Source organism: Vanacampus margaritifer, chromosome 10, assembly GCF_051991255.1.
Source record: "Vanacampus margaritifer isolate UIUO_Vmar chromosome 10, RoL_Vmar_1.0, whole genome shotgun sequence".
NCBI classification, from domain to species: domain Eukaryota; kingdom Metazoa; phylum Chordata; class Actinopteri; order Syngnathiformes; family Syngnathidae; genus Vanacampus; species Vanacampus margaritifer.
In genome coordinates, this window is record NC_135441.1 from 21,100,739 (window position 1) to 21,128,179 (window position 27,441).

General features: G+C 37.7%; 1 protein-coding gene and 1 long non-coding RNA gene across 5 annotated transcripts in view; one reads left to right on the forward strand and one right to left on the reverse strand.

Annotated features, from left to right (window-relative positions):
• unc5a (unc-5 netrin receptor A) overlaps nucleotides 1–27,441 on the reverse strand; it is a 186,524-nt gene that overhangs the window by 145,124 nt on the left and 13,959 nt on the right. The gene's annotated exons all lie outside the window — the stretch shown is intronic.
• Nucleotides 8,524–25,904, forward strand: LOC144058769 (uncharacterized). Its single transcript, XR_013295478.1, has 3 exons — nucleotides 8,524–8,627; nucleotides 24,636–24,702; nucleotides 25,645–25,904. It is a non-coding gene; the product is annotated as an uncharacterized LOC144058769 (long non-coding RNA).

A 27,441-nucleotide genomic window follows, 5' to 3' on the forward strand; every position in this document is an offset into this window, starting at 1 on the left:
TATTGTCAAGAAATGCTTAAGGCCGACGTTCCCTTTAAATAGCGCCCCCCGCTATTATAATGCAACAGGCACCAGCAGGTGCGATGACAAATGCCCCTGGACACCAACAGGAAGTGAATCAAACACGAAATACAAGATGAAAGCGTCATAATGCATACTAAAAGTGCGCAGTTTGGTATACGAGAGCAGACTAGAGTAAAATATTTACCTTGACATTCAGTCGGAAATGAAGATCTCCGACAACGTAAAGGAATGCGCCTCCAGGAAAAGGACGCCAGCATGTTGATGCGCAACGACCTTGGCACACATCTGACATAAATGTCACCGCAAAAACATTTTGTGCGGCAAATATCTTAGGAATGCAGATTTTTTGTGTGTGTGTGTCCAGCATGTAATATTTATCTAGTAAATGTCGTGCTGGCTCAGCATCCTCATAGGATGATAATGTGTGTACTTAGCTATGCAGCTTGGCCTTCCTTGCATACCAACTTGGGTGCGCTGTGCCACAGATACACCACCTTAGAAAAATAGGGTTGTTCCACTTCTAAATGTAGACATTTCAGAGAAAACGATTCCACATCAAAAAAAAAAAAAAAAAAAAAAGCAGCACCCGTTCCATCTCCAGCTCCAATGCTACGCTATCAACATCACAGTAATAAGACACAACCCTGGGGTATTAAAGCGGACCAGAATATGCAGCAGCACATTACAATAGTCAGGAAAGGCTGCCTTTAGGCTAGTCTTTCTGATCCACATCAGCTTAGCAAGGAGGCTGGAAGTAATCCTGATGTGGAAGTATAGAATAATTACTCTTCTCCTCAAAGCAAAAATGAGCTCCAACGGCGGCAGGCGAGAGTGCAAAACCTTCGCCGAGGCTCAGCAATTAGCATCAAATTGTACACGTTCACAGATTCCAAGCTGCGACGTTGAACGATGTCCTCAAGCGGCATTACCCTTCTAGATTGCATATCGCTTGTCCTCAGACACACGAGAGCAGGGGTTGCCAACCATTTTGAAGCTGAGAGCTACTTTTTGGTACCGATTAGTGAGAAGGGTTTGATACACACGTCTGAAATAGCACAGTTGCTCAAATGGCCTTTAAGATGTTACTGCTTGAACAATTTAATCAGCCAATATTAGCTATTTTAAAATGGTATTTTTTTTTTAAATAAATAAATACTAATAATAATACAAAAATTAAAATAAATAAATTAAAATCAGCAATTAAAAACACACACACACACACTAACACATTACAAAGGTAACAATGTTAAAACATCCCACCCATAAAAGAAATAGGCAAAAAAAAATATATATATATATATATATATATATATATATATATATATATATATAGGCCAATTTTTGCCAATTTTTTTTATATATATATATATATATATATATATATATAATATATATATATATATATATATATATATATATATATATATATACATATATATATAAATTGGCCAATTTTTGCCATTATTCCTCTTTATTTTGAAGCTCAACAAATACTTAAGGAAAAACTACTGTAAAGCTGTTCAATATTCTGGCTGTTATTCATATTTTTATTGTAATCGTTAAAAGAGCAAAAAATAAGTTATTTTATTCATTATATATATAGCGATTATCAGAATTTATTCTGCCAAATATCAGAATCGGCATAGAACTAAAAAGCAATCCATAATGGTTGGGGTCAACCGTTATTTTTTGAAATTAATGATAATTCATATATGTGAAGGCAGTGAACATGTTAACGATCTCTCTGCCAATGATCACATCTTCAAATAATCATTACAAGAACATTCCGGGGAAATCACAATTGTTCAATTGACAGGCCCACAGGCTACTCGTCTAGTCCTTGGGGGCTACCTGGTGCACGTGGGCTCCATTTTGGTGACCCCTGAACTAGAGCCTATTCCAGATGACTGGTCGCCAGTCAATCACACTACCTATGAAACTTATCCTTGATTATTAATTTTTTTGCTCGTTTTTTTTTTTTTTTCCCCAGAAACATTCTTTTCTGGGTATTGTCTAGAGGTGCAACAAAAAATCATCGATGGAGATGTCCCGACCCGATCATGTGATCTTAAAGCGGGCCAGATCACGTGATTTTCAGCAAATCGGTATCAGCTGATTTTTTAATTTTTCTTAGTTTCTAAACTCTAGAATAATTTTTTTGTTTGTTTGCTTACTTGCTTTGAACCACTGCTACTGCTAAAAACAAATGACTACTTCCAGCCTCTCAACTGTAAATATTCTCAGCTTCTGTAGCCCTCCATGGAAGCAAACTGATTATGGGGTTAATCAAAGTAAGAAATTTGCAAACATCATTGTTGACACAGTAAGCAGCAATTTGGAGACAAGGCGCTCTGCAAGAATTTTATGTTTTTGTTGGCAAAGTGGTCTTTTTTTCTCATTTAATAAGTAAAGGCATTTTTCAAGGCACCCAACTTCCCATGCAAGCGTTAAGCCACCATCAGGATGATTGCACCACTTTCTTGATTGTACTTAGCTGGCAAGGTAGAGGCTGTGGCCAAAGGTACGATTGATTCATGCGTTTTGCAGCTTTGTTGCTGCCAAACGTTAGGTGACTTCACAGAGATAACAAATAATATTGCTCACGACGACGTGAAGTAACATTTCTATGTTTACTTGTAAATGTGTTTTATTTAGGTAAGCTGTACTTTTTGAAAGTGAGAGCGTCTTCATGGGTACGGATTACACAGTTTGTTAGATATTGTAGCATTTTTAATTCTTCATTTTATTTTATTAACCATTGTTACACACTATGAACATCCCAATTCTTTATATTAACCTTGTCGAAATGTTTTGTGTCCTTGGTAGAGCAGAAGGTGTTGATCTCGGTATGGTCTGACCTTGGGCTGGTGCACATTGATTGGTCCAAAATTCCTTGTTTTATTTTGTACACGCACATTTCGGTCTTGAAAACAAAATTTGCTTTGAAATAACACACACACACACTCTTTACTTTCTTCATCAGTCAAGGCCACCGTAAATTTGGTTCAACGTGTTTGTGAGATTTTGTTATGGGGAAAAATAGAACCTTCAACTATATAACATATTCAGTCCCGAACACACAACCAAATCTGACCTTGTTTACGCCATCTGCTCTGGAAAAGTACTCAGAGATATGTTTTGTCTACAAATAAAAGAGAGGAGGTCCTTAAACTATAAAAGCCGTTCGACACCCGGAAGAAGCACATTTGACGCTCTGAATCCCACGATGTTTAAGTGATGATAGAGGCTGTTATCTGTCCAGAGATCTCTGATTGATTAAAAATCATTTTTGCAAAGGTGTATTTTTCTTACATTAACTCTATCTTCATTTTTGGAACACGCAAAGAGGACAAAATTCATTATTCCTCTTCAAGTTCTGAAACAAATTTGCTCAGATTATGTTTATTATAGGTTACTAAAAAAAATTCTTATTTAGGAAATTTGATCACGTCCACAACATTGTCTCACTGGTGAGCTACTTTTAGAACTGGCCCGCAGGCTACACATGGTCCTTTGGTGGCTACCTGTGGGTGACCTTTGCCCTAGATATTTTAGTTGTATATTACGGTTGCCAGGGGGAAACACAAAATCCACAAACCGATTTGAAATAGACTTATTCTGACAGCTGTAAATACAAATTTTCTTTGACTGTTTTCATTTACAAATTTAAAGTCATGCTAAGTGGAAGGTTTTCCAACCAAACAGTCCAAATGTGAGGAGTTTCTTTTTAAGCGAATGAAGTGTAGACCGTATTCAATCCTTAATGTCAAACAGGACTGCCTTCTCTCAACTTCTTGTTTACGTATCACAAAAAATGTGTTGCTTTTCCACCACCTATGGTAGCACTAAACACAAACTTGTAACATCATTCACGTTATTTTATACACTGAAAAACTTTCTCTCCGTCAGTAAAAAGAAAATCTTATTACAGTCACTTTAACCTCCCGGGGTTCGTTTGTGATAGAACTTTATTTAACAGGTAGATTAAATAGACAGATTCTCATTGGCCTTTCCTCTCGCGGGACTTTATCAAGTGAAGTTCGTGCACCATTAGAAAAGCGGCTTGATAACCTGCAGCTGTGCAACCAAATTTGACCTTTTGAAAACCTCGTTATTTTTTTGCGCTCTAGAGAATTCAGGGGGTCCCGCCTTCGATTCCGCACAAGTATGACAGCATTTACCTGCTGGCTTGGAAGGAATTTCTAGTTTGTAACACTGACAAGCTCCAAGAGGATTTCAATGCACGGATGTAACTCAGTCTGGTACATGTCAGTACTCTGTCACTGTCCGTCATCTCATCCTCTAATAGTTTTGGGGGTTTTCATTATAATTAGTTTTTATTTTGACTTCAGTTTTTATTACATTTTTTTGAGTTTTAAGTGCTTCATTTTAGTTGAGTCTTTAATATTTTTATTTCTAGTTTTTTATTTTGTGTATTTCTTGTGTGCAAGATTAATAATAATAACGGTAAAGGTCACTAAGCAAATATTGTCAAATGACTGTTTGACCTTTCTTCTGTACGGACGTACAGCAATACCCAAATACTTAAATAATTTCCAATGAAACCCAAAAGCTCATTCATATTAGCTCACAAAGATGAAAACAAAAGGACATTTTTGCTGTAATTCTAGTTATAAACGTAATATGTAGTTTCAGTTTTTTTAAAAAAAAATTTCCTCACAAAATTTAGTTTTAGTTTATTATAATAATGATAACATGATAATTAACAGAAAAATCAAAAAAATTCCAACCCCTAGGTCATATTTTAAAAACACATTTTACACTATAACATACATTAATTTTCTTAACTTGACGTCACACATGATTGCATCTGTATAAATGGCATATTTTTCAACCTTGAGACGTGGGCTTTTATCAGGGGTCGTAAATCATGTAAACAGAGTGGGATTACGTCAAAAGGCCACAACAAACCTCAGGCAAAGTGCAGCATTGGAGAATTAGAATGTTCTGCTTTTAACAGCCCCCCCCCCCCGAGTAAAATATGGCTATATGGAGCAATTTATTATTTCGATGTATTTCATAAAAGCAATATTTTCATTATATGCGTAATCTAAGAGCAGTAAACACATCTGTGGTATTCTACACAATTCAAGGAATGTACAGAATGGATTTAAAAAAATTTAAAAAAACATTGTAGGAGTTTGTAAACACTGTCATATGGTGGTCATTGGTCAAAATGCATGCATATTTACAATATTCAACAAACATACAGTATAACATACAATTATTGAATCCTGCCAATACATAAAGCACTTTTTTCTCTTTCTTTCTCTCTTCACCCCTTATAAATAATATCACTAATGAGGGAAATTACCAGTCCTAAGTGGCTGCTTGAGGGCAATTGTAAAGCAAATCCATGAAGCATAACTTCTAATAATAGCTTTAAGCCACACAGGATTTTCAACAGCGCAGAGAAAACCCAAAGGCCGCCATGATCTCTGGTTGGTCTCTGTGGGACGGGGGGCCATCATCGTGCACACGTTCTGGGTCAATGTTTGTGCACACAGAGGCAAATACCATTTTGGATGCGTCCGATGCAGACTGTGTGCAATGAGATGCTTCACAGGGATTATGCAAACAAAGCCCGAGCAGTGGTCATTTCTAACAATGGCTCATAACTAGTTATTAAGATAACATAAACTTTAATAGTTCTACTACGGGGAAATTTGTAACTGCAATTAGACAACTCAGTGGCTTAAGATTTTCATTCTTTTTCCCCAAAATGGAGTGCAGTACATGATTGCAACCAGCAGAGGCACTGTTGTTTTTGTTTCAACAAGTATGTGCTGTAAAGAAGAACAACATTGTCAGGTATGGGAAGTAGAACTACATCTACGTTATAGCAAAACTCCTCTGGGCAATGTTATTGGGCTTTATTAGCATTAGCAATATTAGCATAGATTTGTTTAGCGCATTAGGTCATAACAATTAGAGACCTACTGTTCCATTTCTTTGCGAAATTCAGCCAAATCGGAATCCCTATTGCGCAAGGACAACTTCAACCCCAAAAAAATCCGTCCACGGTTGGAAAAGTGGCTTTGTGAAGAAGACAACTTCTTGATCATTCTATTACCATGAAAAGCAGCGGTCGGATGAGTGGGGCAGTGTTTCTGATTGAAATTTGCTGCTCATAAGAGCTTGTGAGCACAATTCATGAATCAAAGAACGACAGACGGGAATGGTTTCACCTGGAAAAATGCCCTCCTATTAACTGGCATATAGAATACCTAACGTGCTAAGGAAAGCAGCTCAATTCATCACCGCCGCCCAATGAATGCTAATGAGGTAAAATCAAAGTGATACATTTTTGTCAGGTCATAAATAATAAATGGTAAAAATCATTATTATTATTTTTAAATGGTTTCATGGAATTCAACAATTACAAGAACCGCTTCAATTTATCCACTGACATTTTCATTCGGATTGGATCAATCTGATTTTTTATGTAAAGAAAATGGGAACATTGCAGCCAGAGTCGCATGTGCAATGACTGAATTCTGCTTGCTGAGGTGGCTGCAGAAAGCATAAAAGTGATAAATTTATTCCAAACGTGGGCTGACTGACAAAACAACATCTTCAAGCCGCTCGGCTAAAATCCCTCTCGTAAACGTTAATGCGTTGCCTGGCTTTTCTTTAGCCACTATGTCAACAGATATATGTAACACACCAGCTCATTTACTGTATTTCCATATATATCGTCTATGCACAAGAGAATGTTTGTTCCTGTCAGAAATGGCTCTGCTTCCCTGTTAAGGCAAAAATGGGCTTAAGGTAAAAAGCTAACATTCGTAACTTGTTTAAAAAAAAAAAAAACATTTATTTTTAAATTGTATTATTATTTTAAAGGCAAAGTCACGTATTTGTATGTTGTTTTTTTATATATATTTTTTATGCTAGAGCATACAGAAGAAGGCTTTGGTGCAGCCTCTAAACTGAAGAGAATGCTTGAAGCAATGGCAGTTATTACAAAACCAGCCAGCAGGTGGCAGCAGAGTATAAGTGATCAACCAGGGTCATGTTGCAACAAGCTCCCCCCCAACCCCCCCCCCCCCCCCCCCCACCCATTGTTTTAAACAGATTTTTGAATAATGACACTTGGCTATACTCACAGAAACAGATAGAAAACATAATTTTTTTCCTGATGAAAGAAGGGACTAATATTTATTTTGTTAGGTTCCATGTTTTTATAGCAACAGAGCATAATATTCTGTGGGCCTCGCAAAATCAGTCAAAATCCAGTAAAACAGCCGGGAGCGAAGGTGGTTGCTTCAGTGAAAATGGCTGGGAGTGAAGGAGTTAAGATTGACTTTCCCTTTAAGTTGTTTTAAAAATCAAACTAGCAACCAGCTTCCCAAAATGCATTGTGCTGAACCTTGGACTTTCCACAATTGTAACCGCCATAAAAAAAAAATATGTATAATATTCAGCAAACTGACCCAAAACCATGGAAGACTCAGCCATTAAAAAAAAAAAAAAAAAGTGCATTAGATGAATAATAGGCCTGCGTGCAAATAATGATCTCTCCCTTCCTTCGTAAACCGATATGTTGTGTTCTGCTGTTGCTTACTGACAAACTCATTTAAAAGATCACTTAAGCACAGCATGGGCTCCAGAAACATTTGACAATTCTACCAAAATGATACACATAGACACATTCAGCATCGTTAAAAATAGTCCATCATGGAATTTTGACATTAGTTAAAATAAACCGTAGACTCGCGCACGACGAGGGAACATGTCTTCGAGGCAGACAGGAGCGGCAGCAGTGGTTTGATCTCTGCTTGAGCTCCACTTTTTCAATTGCGAGTCCCAAAGATGTAAGGGAGTACATGCCTGACATTTAACAGCTCGGAAAAGTAGTCAAGGAGGACGCGCTCGGCAGAGGCTTTCTTCCGTCTTTGTCGTCCAAAACGTGCTAATAGGCACAAGCGGCTGCACGTCGGCATGCACGCGCGCACACACAATTAAAATGCTCCCGAGACAGCAGAATGATTGTTTATCTGCATCTCTGCCAGGAGAATTGAAATCCACCGCCACAGATACGACATCAATCTTTCTCGGTGCGCCATGCAAACAAATATGATTACGGTTGGGATGGTTTCCCCTTTAGATTTGTTTTATCTGCTCATTGCGTGCTATAAGAGAGCACTAGATATGAGGTGAGGTCCTGTCTCGTGATTGTCAAGCTTTGGTGCCAATGGATAAATCTCATAAACACATTGAACTTCAGATGTACAGACGCTCCCCTACTTACGAACATTCGAGTTGCGAACAACGGTACATACGAACATTTCTGCGCGTACAGTATGTCGAAAAATGTTTGGAAAGAAATGCTGTAAGTTAGATTTTGTATTGCGCGTAGTGCTTCTTTCCGCCACTAATACCGACGATTGGCGCTGTGAGAGCTCATTGGAGGCTGAGCAACGTGGCGAGGACGAGGAGGAAGAAAACGCCGGTCCCCATGAAGCAGGAAATAACTTTTGAAGCCGATTCCAGCGACGACGAAGAATCTCTCATGATATAAAATCCTCCTCTTCCTCCTCCTCCATCATCTCCTTAAGCATCGAGTACATCTTCCAAAAGTAAGTTAAACTTCATTTTATTTATCTTATTACGTACATGTACATACTGTGTGTGTGTCTTTCGCTCTCTCTCTCTAACATACGTAGTACAGTACTGTACTGGTACGTATTCTCTCCATTTTATTACGTTTTTTTCAGTACAAACCAAGGTAGGCAGGTTACTTGTACAAGCCTTAAACATACTTATATAAACCTTCAATATACTTATATAGGCTTTAAACATAAATTATAATACAAAATATAGCACTGAAGCAACTTACGAACAAATTCACCTTACGAACGATCGTCCAGAACGTAACTCGTCCGTAAGGTGGGGAGCGTCTGTACTACTTCGAATCTCATGTTGACACCATGAATGTACCACTGTCGAGCCTAATCCAAGTCAATCCATTAATCTACGAGGAATTAAAGTAGGGATGTGCGAGTAAAGATACCAGGCCCGCGATCTTGTGGAAGGAACTGTCAGAAGGACTGGGGGGGGGAACGGAAGTTTTGTTCTGACTTGTTTGTTTCCTGAGTGTCTCCTTACGAGGTAACACTTGTTCATTTCATTACTTCCGGCAGCGCCATTTTGGCGTGCGTTACTGAGAATAAGTACTCTTGTTGTGAGTAATATCACCTTATCTGTGGTTCAATGTGTGTTATATATCTTTGTAGCCTCATGTAACGTAAATACAGAGCATTAAAAGCATGGATTTCAAAACAAGATATAATTAAACATTGACTAAATTACTTGAAGCCCTATTGAATTGAATTGAATTCTTTGCACTTCACTGTATTCCTTAAAAATAAGTTGTACAACCTCATATTTTGATTGGGACTTTTTTTCCCCCTGTCCACTGGATTATTTGTTTCATCTTATTTATCGATTAAAAATAAATACTAATAATTTCATTGTGTGCTCTATGCAAAATGACTTATGAGCAAATTGAAACAAAATATAATTGCCATCGATTTCATTCAATTTTCTGTAAATTTGCTGTAGTCGGGATATACGTGTCATTAAAAAAAAATCTCATTGTTTTTTGGGGGAATTTTTTTATGTATCATAAGTACTAACGGTATCTGCGCTTGGCATTGTTTTTTGGGGGAAATTTTATGTATCATAAGTACTAACGGTATCTGCTCTCGGTATCGGTGAGTACTGAAGATTTGAGGCTTTCTGTCAAAAAAAAAAAAAAAAGTGGTATCAAACATCCCTAAATGAAAGTAATATTTGGTATAGGGACATCAGCAGTGTGTAATCACTGGTATTTAAAGGGGAAGTCATCCTTAAACACATAACATATGTGACCTCACTAGTGTAAACATGACATTCTGATTAATCTTACATTTGTGGTATACGAGTTTTGAAGCAAAAACCAGCCATTTTTATTCATCTTAGGGGGCGGCCATTTTGCCACTTGCTGTCGACTGAAGATGACATCACAGTTGCTCAGGGCTCAGGCAATGACCAATCACAGTTCACCTGTTTTCTTAAACTGAGCTGTGATTGGTTGTTACGCGAGACCTGAGCTACTGTGATGTCATTTTCACTCTATAGCAAGTGTCAAAATGGCCGCCTTCTGATAGTGATAAAAACTGATGGATTTTGCTGCTTAACTTCCGCTAACATAATATTGACCACAATCTTTTATTTCGGCTAATGGGGCTGCATAGAACATATTAATTTGTCCTCTATTAGATTCAACAAAGTATGAAAACACTCAAACTGAGGCGTGTTTACATTTGGGACCTGAAAAACAATCAACAGTCAAAACAAACGCGGTCCAATTGGACAAGCCAGCAGCAGTTCACATCTATTTTGTTTTCAAGTGTATTCCTCTGAGAGCCGCTGTGACAAATCATTCCCTTAAAACACACCAGATAAGCCTAATTTGGTCAAGTTTTGCTGGGGGGATGCTTATCTCAGAATTCAAATAAGGTCAAAAGAGAAAACACAGTCACAGACACAATGATAAGATCTTAGCGGAAAGGAAAAGTAAACCCTGCATTCGCTCGAGAAATGAGTCACATGCTGCATCTTTGTAGATGCGGTTATGCCGCTAATTGTAATTTACCTCCAGTTGTGGTGACATAAAAGTCAACATTATAAAAAGGTAAAATAAATGAACTGATAGGGCAATAAAACGGTAAAGCATTAATAAGAAAAAAACAGGCTTCAATGGAAACAAAGATAAATAATAAATGAGTGTATATACACAAAATGACAGCGTTATCTCTTCAAAAAATAGTCAACTGTTAATTTCTGTATTTTCAAACGGCTTTTGAAATGACCGTTGTAGGAAAACAACTACAAACTATACCAGATTAAAATGATCAGTGTATTCAAATCTCAATGTAGTAGAATGCAGTCCACGTTTACGTAATTGTTTTATAAAACATGAAAAGCTGTAGTGATCAATTGTTATTGGATCAGATTTACGGTATGTCATAAATTCATGTTTATGCCCCAGTTGTTTGGTAGAATTTGTGTTGTGGTTGAAAGACTGCAAGTGTTAAGTAAATTAAAAACTAATTATAGATGAACTTTTTTTATATCTTTTATATTAATCCATGGTTCATTTTCTTTTTTTATAGCATAAACCTAATTTATGAGATCAAAAGATTTTCGTATAATAAATCAGACATTTGATTTAATTGGAATGAATAGTCATTCAAAACTCGATTTTTTTAAGAAAGCTCAATAATGCTAATTTGACGATATTCTAAAAAAATAAAAATACAGTTCCCTCACAGAACAATTATGGATAGTTTCTGAACATCTCGTGTTTAAAAAATAAATAATTTTTTATTTTTTATTTTTATTGTTTCATATTTTTTTCAGCAAAAATATTTCACACCGATATTCAACGATGAAGAAATTCAAATTATGTCCAAGCTATATAGGGTGTTTTCATCGATTTCTATGAATATTTAATTATGTCACTTAATCTATAATGACAGAGATGATCACATTTTGAGCTGCATTAAGTACTGGTCTACCATTGCCAACTACTACAGCTATCAGAATGGTGATGAAAATATATATATTTTTTTTTTTTTATTTGATACATAAGTGAATGATTTGTGACATGCCGCTGTGTAATATGTAATGTTTAAACCGCGCTTAACACAGACGGTAGCTACAGCTGTTAGCGCCATTACAGAATGAAATTGCAATATGGAGGTGAAAAAAAAAAAAAAACGCTAGTAGATAATTTTTGAAAATTGTTGAGTCCTAGTAATAATAGGGTGCTCTCAGAGACCCCGGGCGAAGTCTTGTTCTGAAGCGACATTTGCAAAACGTGTTCGAGTTCCTCCGCTGTGTCAAAATTGCGAGCATTCAGCTTGACTGTCAGGTGGCAGGAAGGGGATGAAATTGCACAGACTCTTATCCAGTCAGTAGGAGGATGTGCAGTGACAATAGTGTTGTTGAGGCCCCAAAAAAATAAAATGTGTGCGTTATCTTCAAAACGCTGTTTGCAGGCATGCACGGCGGAGAATCCAGTTGTCATCATTCAACATTTCACAGCTGCTTTGTCCTTGTCAATGTATTAAAGTGTAATTTTAAGTACTGAAAGTAGGATTAAAATTTGCCAGTGGCAGCTGATGAGGTTTTTGTGAAGCATGCTCACATACACAAAGAGGTATGAGTAAAAAGTAAATAAATAACTAAAATAAAATCAACCTCAATTCACGTCTATGAGGACTTGGTTGGTTCAAGTCCAGCTACGGATGAAAGTCTTAAAATTGCTACTGGATTCCTGGATTTCTTCCAAGGAGAAAAGCATAGTGGTGGTTCCTTTTCAAGCTTTTGCCATTTTGTTTTTCGAAAACCCCCGTGACGTTCATACTGCGAGAGCCGCTGCAGAGACTTGATCCAGACACCTGCCGTCACTTCCTGATTGGGTCTTATCACTCACTTGTCACTGCCATGTCAAGAAAACACCATCCTGCCCGAGTGACTCGGAAATGGAGCAGTGGAGTGGGTGGGAGATCATTTGAATGTTTGTTTGTTTTTTTTTATCCTCAAGCTTGCAAGTTGTGTCAGCCTAAAACCTTATTAGATTGTCTGTTTTCTTTTGCAACCCACTCCATGTCCTTGTGAACTAGAACGTTTATGTTGGCGAGGGGAAAATATTGCATTCATACTGCATGTATATAGAGCGATGATGACAAAACACAAAGAGCAGGCACAGAGATACAATTTCACAATGCATCAAACGGAGTCAATTAAAGCAAATCATTCTTCTGGCTTGGTGGCTTGCATGCAACGGAGCCACATAATGCGCTCTATGACACAATCCCTCGGCTTACTGCTTCACCTGTTCATGGATAAAAAGGGGGGGGGGGGGAGAAAAAATGATGCAGTAAAACTACTTTATCGTCAGAGCCGAATTTCCTTGAGAATAGTGTTAATTTCGTCAAGGAAAACTAAACAAAAATAATTTTGTCAAAACACATTTTTCACCGGACTAAAACTAGACTATAACCCTCGTTAATAAACAATAATCGGAACGAAATCAGTATGCTATTTCGTCGATTGATGAAGACGAGACAAAAATGTACTTCACTGGACTAAAATTTATGGACATTTTGGTTCATGAACAAAAAAGGAAACGAAAATCGCCGTGACAGTCATGTGACACACAGTGACACACCCCCTTTCAAATCTGCAGCTAGCGAGTGCAACATGGACAAGCACATGGGACAGACAGGAGGTGGATTCACGGTGAGAGGTTCAAAAAAAAAAAGAAGAAGTTAATTATAGTCATAACGTAACAATCCAACAGCTATGACATTTCAACAATAATGTTAATTCAACCGCTAACTAATGTTGGCTAACTTACTAGCTCATAGCATGGAGCCATAATAGCCACTTGTTGATATACTGTAATTGTGTGTCAAGATGTTTTTCATCAAAACGTTGAGAGAAATTTTTATGTGAAATAGTTTTACATCCGAAATGTTCAACATCATCTGTTGACCCCCAAAAAAAAAAAATATATATATATATATATATATATATTTATTTTTTTCTTGGACTAAAATAAAAACCAAAATGCTAGATTTATAATCGATTAAAATGGACTAAATAAAAACAGGATGAGGTTGACTAACTATGAAAAAAAAAAACTAACAAGCAGGATTGGAACTGGACTAAAACTGAGACAAATTTAAAAAAGGTGGATAAAATTAACATTACTTGAATACAATGCCTGAAAATACTTGCCCACCTGTGATTATGCTTCTACAAAATTTAAGCTGCCGCCAAAATCTCACTCCCAATTTTGTAGTGCACATCAACACTAATATACAAGAGTGGGTAAGAGTTAATAACGGAATATATGGTGTTCCACAGGGTTCAATTCCGAAACCTCTGCCTTTTTCATTGTATTTTGTTATTTTTCTGACATAGAAGGAATCTAATCGAATGTTATTGCATTAAGCAGAATAATTTACCCCAGTGAAATTGCCTTGGTGGAGGTCATACACAAGTTGAGGCTGAATCAACAGCACCTCCGATGGTTGCCGTCAAGAAATGCGCTCCCATCTTATATGACTTGTAGTCAACAATCAATTTCAAACAATCAACAGAATTTTGAACGACAAGTTGAATGAAAAATCAACGACTATGACCATCCCTTGTGCTGGCAAGTGAGCACTGAAGTTTGACCATGAATCAGAACGCAAAGACAACCAACTCTGTCTGTTGTTTTGAGATGTGCATAACACGCAAGCCAAACAGCGTCCAATTAGGCTGCCACACATGGCGTGATAAATTGATAATAATGTAAATGTCTATATGACAACAAAGTGTATTGGTTGCACCTGCAGGACAGCGGCCATTTGTTTTGCGATTGCCAGGGGCATAATGAGAAAGCAGACACCCGGTGGGAGTGAGTCTGATTTATTTTGTTTTGTTTTGTGTCACATTATCTCGCCATCCTGTCACCTCCGTATAACGCCGCCTTTATTGGATTTCGACACTGCGTGGTCACACCTCCACCCGCCGCTATCAAGGGCACTGACCGGCATTTCCTGTGGCGCCACGCTGCCCTCACCCCGGGGCCTCATTTAAACTGCCAGCTGGAACTGATGAATACTAATGGGAAGATGATGTTTGTCAAATAACTTCAATGACGACCGAGAATCCCGCGAGGACAAAATGAACGTGTCAAGCAGAGGCCTACTGTCCTGGAAATATCTGGACTCAAAACACATTTGCAGGGTGTCAATAACGGAATATATGGTGTTCCACAGGGTTCAATTCCGGAGCCTCTGTATCTTATATCTGAAATAAAGTCATTGTTTTGGTGGTTTCCATCCACCCATTTTTATTCGAATTTTCAAGAAATGCGAAAATAAAACTGGATGGAAACGCTAGAAATTTGAAAAAGGGCCCTAAAATTCAGAAAACAGTTTTTACCCTTGGATGGGGTGGCTTCGGAAGCATATCGAAAAAGGGAAATGCGAATTTTGGCTATGGAAACAGGTTTTGCGAATAAACGCTGAGAAGATCCGCGAATCGCACGTTTTGACCGGATATTACGTCACACGAACGTTTGTGGGGACGACGAAACAGAAATCTTTTTTAAATTAATTAAAGAAGCGAATATTAATGCAACTTTATATGGAAAACAGCAGAGAAACGCTCCGGTTTATCAAGAAATACAAAAGAAAATTCATACAACGTCATCGCACGGCGCAGTCGCTTCCTATTTTTTTCCATCTTTTAAATTACTGGTGGAGCTCGCATAAGTCGCATTTCTGTTTTTCGCATTTACAGTAAATTTGCTTTAAAAATTTGAAACCAAACAACAGGTGTCAATATAAATCTCGACAATTGCCATTTTAACTAATCACAACACTAAAGAACGCTGTGAAAAGGGACACAGCAAATGTCAGTGTTAATTCAACACCTTAAAGAGTTGAATTTAACACTGTATCTTAGTGTATTTCATCCTTATCAGAACTGGTGTTAAGGTAACTTTCTCACAGTGTTACAATTTCAGTGTAAAATTACCTCAAAACTGAGTAAAAAAAAAAAAGAACACTGGCTAACACTGCACAGTGTTAATAAAATTTAACACTACAGGTTAAATAACTTGAGAGAAAACACGACTCCTATCAGTGTTGATTATTTACTTTATGTTGGCAACTGTGGACTCAAATATATATTTTTATGCATGTATGTACATAAATCAATTTCTCCAACCAACCATTATAAAAACATGCACTGTATATTGAATTAGTACTTCATTATCTCTATATTTATTCTTTTTATTTATGACAAGCGACTACCCATATGGAAAAGGTTAGTAAGACTCACGATAAACTCTGTGGCTGCAAATAGTCTCAAGATATTGAGCGTTTCTGAGCAAGCAGATTATATTTAGCACCAGCATAGCATCCCCCATTTTTCTGCACATTTTTGCACATTTTCGTCCAAAAAAATCAATCACGATTTTAAAAATAAGCCCCTTGTTCCCAGTTGGGCAGAAAATACATGTTTCCTATTCCCAAAAGGCGCAGCAACACAATACGTGTCAAGTGCAAAAATACCGGTCGATGTGACATACACAATTGCCTCGAAGATGCTTCAAATCTCACAAATATTCATGCACGTCCATTACATTCAGCGTGTTAATGTCGTATATTCAGGCATGCACCCAAATAGTTTGACAACAGATGAAAGCGCATGACAATTATAAACAGTAAATAGTGTGACAAAGCCAATTGGATTCCCTGCTGGTCCATGAACACCGCAAACAAGCACTTTTCTGCACAGGTAAGCTGCTTAACTTCCCCTCCCTCTCAAAGTTGGACTGGAAAGAGAGAGGAGAGGAATAATTCAATAAAGTTCACTCTCAGTAACATCACGTCCGGCAAAGCCTGAAATCTACAATAGCAAAACCGACAGCTGTTGACTGGGGCTGTTGCAACAGAGGGAGCGGGAGGGGAAACGAAAAGAAAGAAGAAAAAAAAAAACGGGTCCCGGCCGTACAAACTCATCACAGACACAGGCGGGGAAAGAGGAAGGGAACATGAATGTATCATTCACCAGACTGCTGCAGCCACCCTGATCATCCTGCAGCATGAAAACATAACCGTAATGAAAATACTATTGATCGTGGTCACTTCCTCGCAGACAGATTACGCCCTCTTCCTCTTTGTAGTTTGGAAGCGCAAAGAGGTTTCGGAATCCTCTTGAGAAACAGTACAACCCGAGGCCAATGAACTGCTGTCATTTCGAACCCCCCCAAAAAAGGCGTGATTGGGAAAGTCTGAAAAATGTTTTCCCAATGACAAATAGCGGTTAAGTCAATTCATGTTCACTTTTCACTCGCAAGGAGAATGAGGCGGCATGACGATTTTATAGCCATGCGAGTCTTCGTCTCGGCTTTGATCTCCTGGCAAATCGTTTGCAACTGCAGGGGAGCTGCTCCCGGTTGCCCCGATATGTTCGAGACTCGCCGGAGAGCAAACAGACCACGGCAAAAATCAACAACACGGAATGTTTGGAATTCTGAATCTTTTCATCACTTTGCCCCTTTCTTGCCTCAGTGGGATCACTGCATCAAAATAAAAGTCTTTAGTGATGATCTATAGTCAGTAGACTAATAAAGAAAAGCACCCTCAAGTACTGGAACACGCACTGTTATATGAACCCATGGGAGGTTGTACGAACATGCATGAAAAGACACGCTAGTCAGTTGTGCCAAGATAACCGTCGCACACGTGTGCGGTCTTCTAAATTAAAGATGGCGAGATAGTGCGGCCGCATCAACTGTGTGGGAAGTTCACAATGATTTCCTCAAGTCAAGGAAATGGATACAAGCAGCCGCTCAAAGGTCAATGGTTGATTTTTCGTTATCTCTTAGCATTGACGCTAGCATCTGCAGGTGCGATATACCTATTATACAATATGTTACTCCTTTCGGGTTCAATCAAGGCTCAACTTTGTTGTTTGGTTTTAACAGATATTTAATGTAGGACCCGACCGATTAATCGGCCAAATTAATTGGCCAATTATATTCCCCTTAAAACGTTCTCATCGAAGAAAAAACACGTTTCCGACGGTGTGAAAGTACCCTGAATGCACCATTTTGCTTGTGTCGCATTAGCAACTAGCAAGTGTGTAGCATATGTTATTCTGGTTATTCTGTTGTCCCTAAGCGTCTCTTAAGGTGTTTAATGACACCTCAGTTGGAGTTAACTGTAAAACTAAACTAAGAATTACATCCACTGTATATTTAAATACAAAACATGCTTCGTTTTTAAAAACATCGCTAGCCTAGCGCTAATGCTAAAAGCGAAGTGAGGATCCCATTGAAATGTTTATAAGAAGTTAGCATTTTAACTTCGGGAGTGTGTTGAGTGTGTCCTTCGAATAACGAATATTCACACACAAATGCTGTGGGAACACATACCCACAGGTAAGATAACACTAAATTCTTCTCAATGTGTGAAAATGAGTCATTTTAATAGAATTCAATCGCAACTTTCTTCTGTACTCACTTAAAGTGTGTAAACCCATGGATGCACGGCATATAATATAAACAAACATTAGGCCCACCTAATAATTCTTTCAAAGGCAAAAATACGTGCATGGAGCAAGGTGCAATTTGCACAGTGGAAATTTTTTTCCCCAAAATAGAAGCAACCATAACCACTCGCTCTCCTTCCAACCTGTTGCCTGTTTATTTCAAGACTGCCAAGGTAAAGTTATTTACATGTAAACCTGCCACTTCTTCCGCTAAGCATCCAAATGCTCAGAGTGAATTAACAAATCTACCTCTAGAAATATCATGAACGCAACCTCGGTGACATGGTGTGAACATAATGATGCCGGGGTTAGCATCCATTTATTTTGCATAGTCTTGAAATATAAAACCCCCATTTTGTATCGCTACTGGCTGTATTAGGGGATCCTTGCAGTGAAATAAAACCATCAGTATAAACCAGAGTTGAGGAAAAACTGTCAGAGCAGCTTTGATGGCAATAACCCAACATGCAAAAGAATTAAAGAGGGTATTACAGCTAAACCGAAGGGTCTCAGCAACTTCCATTGGGAGACTTGGATGCATGCTGTGACCTCCAAAATAGGAAGGATAAAATAATACCACTCTGACTTGGAAGAAAAAATCTCTCGTTTAATCTTCTTCTCATTAAACATATTTAAAACTGTCAGAATTGTTCCATGCTCCGGCTCGGAGCGCGACAGTTTTTCTTGACGCCGGGAGGGCTCATGTTTTGACTCCGAGTGTCACGGAAACAAAGATTTAGTGTGACATCGCTGATGCCAACTTTTGCACTGCGATGCTTTGCAAAAACATGGCACATTCAAGCGCCTGGCTCGGCACACTCCGAGACAATTCACAACACTAAATTACTACACAAAACAGGATAAAAAAGGTTTAGTGAGTTGGAGTTTCTCAAAGACAAACAACACCAGACGCACATTTTGTTTTATGAGTCAACCTTGGGAGACGAGAGCGATACTACAAAGGAAGTGGAAGTTGGACTAGTTTCGGCGCAGAGTCTCAGATGGTGCGCGGCTGTCAATCATTTTGCTCCTGTTAGCTTGGGACTGTATTCCGATTGAGATTTCAACCAATGAACGGCAATCAAACGATGACGTCAAACTGGCTCATCTTTTGTTGCAATACCCGATATGACAGAACAACAAAACAAAAATGCTTTACTTAAAAAAAAAAAAAAAACTGTGGAAATATATTAAACCATTTTGGCTCATGGCCACATCCATATTTTACCACCAACATCCAGACACAAACTAGAACAGCGTTAATAAATGTAAATATATTCCTATTTGGCTGTTGGCATCAATACAAAAAAGGCACTTTACATTGATTACTTGAAAATTTGCATCTCATCATAATGAGCTAAGAAGGACGCGTTTATCATTGGACAATATGTAATTTATTTTTGTTGCCACAGAAACACTACTAAATTAGTCCTTCAAACATTTAATCTTGTGAATTTGCACAGTTTTGTTTCATTAACACTACCTAACTGTAGTTTTCCTGGTGCTTTTGTTGATAAGCTTGTGGAAGGAGTCAATGAACAGAGCGGGAATTAATTCAACTGTATGTTAATCTGGTTAGTAAATTATGACGACGTATTAGGGTAACGTATAAACATATATTGTTTAGAGTGGGGGGTAATAATCGGAGACAAAAACTCACTAATTTCAGAGAAAAAAAGTTGAATATTTGCAACATTATTTAGTGGCAAATTTGCAAGAAAAAAACTCACAAATTTACAGGGGAAAAAAAGTTGACTATTTGTGACATTTAGTGGCAAATTTGCAAGAAAAAAATTCCCAAATTTATAAAACAAAAGTTGAATATTTGCAACATTACAAAGTGGCAAATTTGTGAAAAAAAAAAAAAAAAAAAAAGTTTCCGAGAAATAAATTCACCAATTTGCGAGAAAAAAACTCTAGAAACTTGCAAGAAATACAAGTAGCCTGCTCGGATGTTTGTGCCAAATCACAATTCCCAAGTGTGCAAAATGCCTACTGTACAATAACTCATTAAATTATAGATTTTTGCTCAGGTTTTCAAATAAAGAGATAGTAATTGCTTTAGAAGAGATTAACCATTCACACTTTAAAGAGGTACTGCCTACAACGGCGTAGGGCCGTCCTGACAACATCTTGCAAATCTGCCACTTTTTAATGTCGGAAAATAGCCGAGTTTATTCCTTGTAAATTTGTGGGGTTTTTTCTCGCAAGTTTACCACTTCATAATGTCGCAAATCTTCTAGTTTTTTCTGGTACATTCGTGAGTTTTTTCGCGCAAATTTACCACTTCATAATGTTGCAAATATTCACGTTTTTTTCCCGTAAATTTACCTGTTTATAATGTTGCATATATTCGTGTTTTCTCGTAAATTTGTGAGTTTTTTTCTCTCGCAAGTTTACCACTTCATAATGTCGCAAATCTTCTAGTTTTTTCTGGTACATTTGTGAGTTTTTTCTTGCAAATTTACCACTTTATAATGTCGCAAACATTCAAGTTTTTTCTCGTGCATTTGTGAGTTTTTTCTCACAAATTTACCACTTCATAATAATGTTGCAAACATTCAAGTTTTTTCTTGTACATTTGTGAGTTTTTTCTCGCAAATTTACCACTTCATAATGTTGCAAATATTCAAGTTTTTTTCCTGTAAATTTACCTCTTTATAATGTCGCATATATTCGTGTTTTCTCGTACATTTGTGAGTTTTTTTCTCGCAAATTAACACTTCATAATGTTGCAAATATTCACATTTTTTTCCCGTAAATTTACCTGTTTATAATGTTGCATATATTCGTGTTTTCTCGTAAATTTGTGAGGTTTTTTTCTCGCAAGTTTACCACTTCATAATGTCGCAAATCTTCTAGTTTTTTCTGGTACATTTGTGAGTTTTTTCTCGCAAATTTACCACTTCATAATGTTGCAAATATTCACGTTTTTTTCCCGTAAATTTACCTCTTTATAATGTCGCATATATTCGTGTTTTCTCGTAAATTTGTGAGTTTTTTCTCGCAAATTTACCTCTTTATAATAATGTCGCAAACATTCAAGTTTTTTCTCGTGCATTTGTGAGTTTTTTCTCACAAATTTACCACTTCATAATAATGTTGCAAACATTCAAGTTTTTTCTTGTACATTTGTGAGTTTTTTCTCGCAAATTTACCACTTCATAATGTTGCAAATATTCAAGTTTTTTTCCTGTAAATTTACCTCTTTATAATGTCGCATATATTCGTGTTTTCTCGTAAATTTGTGAGTTTTATTTCTCGCAAGTTTACCACTTCATAATGTCGCAAATCTTCTAGTTTTTTCTGGTACATTTGTGAGTTTTTTCTTGCAAATTTACCACTTTATAATGTCGCAAACATTCAAGTTTTTTCTCGTGCATTTGTGAGTTTTTTCTCACAAATTTACCACTTCATAATAATGTTGCAAACATTCAAGTTTTTTCTTGTACATTTGTGAGTTTTTTCTCGCAAATTTACCACTTCATAATGTTGCAAATATTCAAGTTTTTTTCCTGTAAATTTACCTCTTTATAATGTCGCATATATTCGTGTTTTCTCGTACATTTGTGAGTTTTTTTCTCGCAAATTAACACTTCATAATGTTGCAAATATTCACATTTTTTTCCCGTAAATTTACCTGTTTATAATGTTGCATATATTCGTGTTTTCTCGTAAATTTGTGAGGTTTTTTTCTCGCAAGTTTACCACTTCATAATGTCGCAAAGCTTCTAGTTTTTTCTGGTACATTTGTGAGTTTTTTCTCGCAAATTTACCACTTCATAATGTTGCAAATATTCACGTTTTTTCCCGTAAATTTACCTCTTTATAATGTCGCATATATTCGTGTTTTCTCGTAAATTTGTGAGTTTTTTCTCGCAAATTTACCTCTTTATAATAATGTCGCAAACATTCAAGTTTTTTCTCGTGCATTTGTGAGTTTTTTCTCACAAATTTACCACTTCATAATAATGTTGCAAACATTCAAGTTTTTTCTTGTACATTTGTGAGTTTTTTCTCGCAAATTTACCACTTCATAATGTTGCAAATATTCAAGTTTTTTTCCTGTAAATTTACCTCTTTATAATGTCGCATATATTCGTGTTTTCTCGTACATTTGTGAGTTTTTTTCTCGCAAATTAACACTTCATAATGTTGCAAATATTCACATTTTTTTCCCGTAAATTTACCTGTTTATAATGTTGCATATATTCGTGTTTTCTCGTAAATTTGTGAGGTTTTTTTCTCGCAAGTTTACCACTTCATAATGTCGCAAATCTTCTAGTTTTTTCTGGTACATTTGTGAGTTTTTTCTCGCAAATTTACCACTTCATAATGTTGCAAATATTCACGTTTTTTTCCCGTAAATTTACCTCTTTATAATGTCGCATATATTCGTGTTTTCTCGTAAATTTGTGAGTTTTTTCTCGCAAATTTACCTCTTTATAATAATGTCGCAAACATTCGATTTTTTTCTCGTACATTTGTGAGTTTTTTCTCGCAAATTTACCTCTTTATAATGCTGTAAAAATTCGATTATTCTCTCTTAAATTATTGATTTTTTTTCTCGCAAATTTACCACTTTATAATGTCGCAGATTCTCGAAATATCCTCTCTAAAAACCTATATTTGCACATGGCCCTAATACGCCATCGTAGTACTGGCGATCCACGGCTCATCCATTCAAATGATATCTGTGAAACTCAAAAACAAATCACTTAATTGTTCACAATTCTTACCACGTCTGTTTACTGGCAACTTGGCTTCAAGCACATGGCCCTATAATTGTTCTTTGGTTTGTATCTGTCATGACACGTCGTTAAGTCTGCGGCCACTGTCACAAACTAAAGCCTGCAGCCTTAATGGGGGTCACTATTTTCTCCTCAGTATCTCACACAACCAGCCTTTGTTCCTCATAGCGCAATCTGGAGATGCCATTAGCGGCGAGGCAGACGGTGATGTTTAGTGACAGCCAACGACTCTTCTGGTAAAGAAAGTGCCCCGGAGTCATCGGAGTGTCACACATAGAGCCCAAAATGCACATGGCCCGAGCTGCGAGTCCACCTTTGTTCTGGCTATCTGCGGACGGGAAGCTAACTCCGTGAGGGGGGCGTCAGGTGGGCAGCGCCCTGCCACGGGCCAACTTGTGCCACCGCACAAAGATGACAGCCCTGCTTGTCAAACATGCTGCAGGACAATACAAGGGGAAAATTAGCAGAGAAGCGTGCCTGTGATTTTGCCGCAAGAGGCAGTTTTTGTCTTTGCGTTACGCTTGTGACGGCTGTCCTGACATTTATGGCCCCAGCTCAAAAACATGCAGAAATTCAGCAGGCGGCTGGGAGGAATGATAACAGAGGAGCTACATGGCCTGTTTGGGGCTGATAACTCCGACTCAGCATAAATCAAACACCTTCTGGCCATTCAAATAATTTGTAGTTGGGCATCATATGTTGAGAGGGGGGGGCCTACAAGAAATCACAGCAAGAATGTATCATCCTTCCCAAATGAAATGTGCAGACATGTCAAATTATATCTTCTCAATGAAAGGCTTGTGCTGTGTCGGATTACTTTTCAAAAGACGTAATTCAAAGAAGTTGGCTTCAGCACTGCCAATTGGCAACAACTGTAACTTTTGCAACTACCTCATTTCCAGATGCCAAATGGTGTGAGCACATTTTTATTTCCGCCCCCATTAGCTACCAAAATGGACCAATGGCATTTAATGACAAGTTGTCTTCCTTCTCTTGGGCCCATTTCACATTGGCCAACATCGAGTAAATCAACTTGTGTTGCATTTGTGGAATGATAAGAACAGTGCAGACAATACCGCAGACTACCACAGGCACTTAAAAGCTTTGCTTGCCTGCCTCATGCTTGTGGGAGTTGGGGGGCAGCTGTTTGCTTTAGGACCATCAGGCTGTGGAGGCTCCATGCATTAACAATGGCTTAACACAAAATGGCAGCCAGTTACACAGATGTACAATGGAACGTCGATTTAACAGAGCTGGAAACAACGGACCTCAAATGCAACCGACAGAAAATAGTGTCTAGTCTACTCTAAAGGCTTTTTGTCGCATATCTTTTTAAGTTTGTCAGTTACAGAATTGGCCGCAATTGGCCACAATGCCAGTAAACAGCGATGTGGCACCATCAGTAGGCTACAGCAGGTTAAAAAGTGCGCCAATGTGGCGGCCATGTTGGCAGGGGCAACTTCCCCATCAAATGCAATACATGTACATATGTGGCGGCCATGTTAGCAGGGGCAAATGTCCTATTCAAAGCAAATGAAAAGTAGGGACGTTAGCTTAGCATCACCGTAACTTAGCACACAGCTCAAAAGGAGCGTGTTGTATGTAGCTATTCGTATCTAGGCAGTTTTTTTGCACACGGCTCTTGAATATGCTCTTTTTGGTAGAGTACACTATTGTTGTTGTTTGTAATGTGCTCATCAATGGCTTATTATCTTATTGAAACAGGAAAAAAAGGAAGCGCTAACACCATACCTAGGTGACCACCATTATCCTTCCCGCTAGCACCAACAAGGTAGGTTTGGATGAACTTTCAAACTTTCTAACTACTTAACATTTTAAGGCCACAAAAAAAATATACTTTGATGTCACACAGATTGGTCTAATGGACAACCGCTTGCTTCAAATACAGTAATTTCTGGACTATAAATCGCAACTTTTTTCACTTGCGTTCGACCCTGCGGCTAATCCAAAGGTGCGGCTTATGCATCAGATCACAAGGGGCCGCACTATAAAGGAAGCGCAAGAGCGTCAGGCAGAGCAAAAACAAACTAAGTGAGCCCAGATACAGTAGGAGAGACAGAACGAGAGTGAGATAATTTGCGCCCTCATTATGGAAAAGAAAGTAGCGGGAACTCTTATATACCGGTGCGGAAACATTAAAACACCTTATAGGCTTACAGTCGGGTGCGGCTTATATGTGTAACAAACTCAATTATTCCCTAAATTTAGTTAGCGCGGTCAGGTGCGCCTTCTAGTCCAGAAATTACTGTAGTAAGAGGAAGTGAACCCCCAAATTCTTTCCGATACGTTGTATGGGCGCCCACAAGTCTAAACACAGCATTCTGATTAATATTGTTTTTGTGGAACATGAGTTAAGCAGCAAAATCACAGTTGAAATTCACATCGCAGTTGCTCAGGGAACGACCAATCACGACTCGGCATCAGAAAATGGGTTATGTCAAATCGGTAAAATTACCGAATGAACAATACTGAGTTCTTAAGAAAAAAAAAAGAAAATGGGTTAGCCGTGATTGGTCGTTAACTGAGCCCTAAGCAACTGTAATGTAATTTTTAGTCGACAGCAAGTGGCAAAATGGCCGCCCCTGAGGGTGGATTTTGCTGCTTAATTCATATTACACAAACCCAATATTAATCATAATACCGCGTGTAGACTAGTGGAGTTGCATAGAACATATTATTGTAAAGAAAACTTTTGTGTTCATTTTCTCTTGAGGTTCCTTCCGCTGTATCCAGATCGTGTGGGAGCTTCACGACACACCATTGTGCTCAGTGCTGGAAGCGTGTTTGTGAGACTTTTTTTTTTTTTGAAGTCAAGGTTTTCACTGAACAAGGAGGCCGTAAGGGAGAAGACCACAAAAATCCCATTTCAGCATCCCACTCGCCTTTAATGAGCGCGGAGGGCTGAGGGAATCGACTGATTAATATAAATGGAATGTGAAAGGTAAGACAAGCCTGATAAAAGAGCTGAAGGCTGCTGAGCTAAAAGCACCTTTTGTAGATATTAGAATCTTTATCCAAGTTAGAGAGTCTTTTATATCTACATGGGACTGAATTTAATCTTCAGCCTGTGAACACGAGTGGGACAAATCCTTTCTTACAAATCTGGACAGGGACTGGGAGGGAGACTTCCACAGCCAAGTGCACAGAGATAAAAGATGCCAATGATCTAAAAATGATGACTTCTCTTACTTCTGCTGAAAAAGCGGTGGATTTCCCAGTGCAGGAAATGTAATGGAAATGTATAATAAAGGCTCTTTCAACAATGACATTTACAACAACAAATCAGTCTGAGCCGGATGAGTTACGTCATCATCACTTTGGTGGAAATGTCAAAGCAAAGCCATAAGCAGCGTATGTGGCAGACCAAGAAATTAGCTTGGTGATGACGACTCCTGAAACAAATCCACACAACTTTTCAACCAAGAAATGATTTTTAAAAAAGGTGGCGAGGGGGGGGACAAGACTATAAATGTTTTTGTTGAAAGAATTTGTGGATATCATTTTCTCGAGATTAACAGGTCATCAGTTAAAGACACAAAATAATGAGAAAAGAAATTGGGGGTTATCAGCCGCAGTTTTTTTAGTGTCGTTTGAGGCGTGGGTTTTAGTTTATGAGACATCAAGCTGATAGAATTACTAGTTAGTGTGGGAGTTGATGTGCATTGATGTGGGGATGTGCTGTTAGTCGAAAACAATAAAAAGTTAAAGAGAGGTCAGACTGTGGAGGTAGATTAAGGAGGACATCAGTTGCAAATGTGCTCAGTCCCCTTGAGTTTGCAGTTTTAGAAAAGGCAAATGAAAGAGGAAAATAAATAATGTTACAGTACACACTGCACAGTTTCCTTTTTTTTTCAGAAACTTCTTATGTCTATTTCAAGAAAAGTGATTCATTGTGGATTAATTCAATAATGTTCGATACAGATAATCCTGCGCAGGATTTCAGATTAGCATACAATGTACATCTTTACTGTTGTTCCGGCTGACAACACAAGTAAATGGCCTCAAACAGGAAATTGTTACGTGACGGTTATGTGCCAAATTAGAACTTAAAACTAGGGTTAGGGTTTCAAAATAGGGTTGGGGTTTGAAATTAGAGGTTCAAAGTAGGGTCAGATTTTTAAATGAGGGTTTCAATGTAGGTTAAGGGTTTCAAACCAGGGCTAGGGTTTGAAAGTAGGGTTTCAATCTAGGGTTAAGGTTTCAAATTAGGGTCAGAGTTTCAAAGTGGGGCTTCAACAAAAGGTCACAATTTATATAACATTGGGATTAATCGTCCAGACGATTTCAATTGGCAAATTTTATCTTTTAAAATTAGCAAATTTTTGTATTTGTTTTTCAAGCACATTGAAACAAGGAAGAAGGATAAAAACTGAATGATCAGTTGTTTTTTTTTAGTAAAATAAATACTAAATGACAAATTACTGTACAACTGTTCTGCCTATAATTTATGTATTTTTTGTTATAAGTATTAAAAGGACCAATAAAACAAGTTATTTTATTCACTATACAT